Source organism: Triticum urartu, chromosome 3 (genome assembly GCF_003073215.2).
Source record: "Triticum urartu cultivar G1812 chromosome 3, Tu2.1, whole genome shotgun sequence".
Taxonomy (NCBI): domain Eukaryota; kingdom Viridiplantae; phylum Streptophyta; class Magnoliopsida; order Poales; family Poaceae; genus Triticum; species Triticum urartu.
In genome coordinates, this window is record NC_053024.1 from 629,550,848 (window position 1) to 629,552,138 (window position 1,291).

Below are 1,291 nucleotides of genomic sequence, written 5' to 3' on the forward strand. Positions count from 1 at the left end.
TGATTGCATAACCGGGAAAATTTCGGGAGTTTCATAGGTGGGAATTCATGTAGCTCTAATATTTCTTCCGAATATTTGGTTTGTGATTGGGTAATCCTTACCAAGTATTTGTTCTTGTCCGTACCTAGTGACACTCTGTTGAGAATATTGTCTGTACCTTGGGAATTCAACTAACTTTATTATTGCGTCGTGGCTCGTATGCCACTGAGACCGAAAGGTCGAGCGTGAATCATATAGTAGATATGATCAACATAGTGATGTTCACCATTGAAAACTACTCCATTTCACGTGATGATCGGTTATGGTTTAGTTGATTTGGATCACGTGATCACTTAGAAGATTAGAGGGATGTCTTTCTAAGTGGGAGTTCTTAAGTAATATGATTAATTGAACTTTAATTTATCATGAACTTAGTCCTGATAGTATTAGCATATCTATGTTGTAGATCAATAGCTCGCGTTTAGCTCCCCTGTTTTATTTTTGATATGTTCTTAGAGAAAACTAAGTTGAAAGATGTTAGTAGCAATGATGCGGATTGGATCCGTGATCTGAGGTTTATCCTCATTGCTGCACAGAAGAATTATGTCCTTAATGCACCGCTAGGTGACAGATCTATTGCAGGAGCAGATGCAGACGTCATGAACGTTTGGCTAGCTCAATATGATGACTACTTGATAGTTTAGTGCACCATGCTTAACAGCTTAGAATCGGGACTTCAAAGACGTTTTGAACATCATGGATCATTTGGATGTTCCAGGAGTTGAAGTTAATATTTCAAGCAAATACCCGAGTTGAGAGATATGAAGTCTCCAACAAGTTCTATAGCTAAAAGATGGAGGAGAATAGCTCAAGCAGTGAGCATGTGTTCAGATTGTCTGGGTACTACAATCGCTTGAATCAAGTGGGAGTTAATCTTCCAGATAAAATAGTGATTGACAGAATTCTCTAGTCACCATCACCAAGTTAGTAGAACTATAGTATGCAACGGATGATGAAAACGATTCCCGAGCTTTTCATGATGATGAAATCGATGAAGGTAGAAATCAAGAAAGAGCATCAAGTGTTGATGATTAACAAGACCACTAGTTTCAAGAAAAGGGCAAAGGGAAAGAAAGGGAACTTCAAGAAGAACGGCAAGCAAGTTGCTGCTCAAGTGAAGAAGCCCAAGTCTGGTCCTAAGCCTGAGACTAAGTGCTTCTACTGCAAAGGGACTGGTCACTAGAAGCGGAACTGCCCCAAGTATTTGGCGGATAAGAAGGATGGCAAAGTGAACAAAGGTATATTTGATATA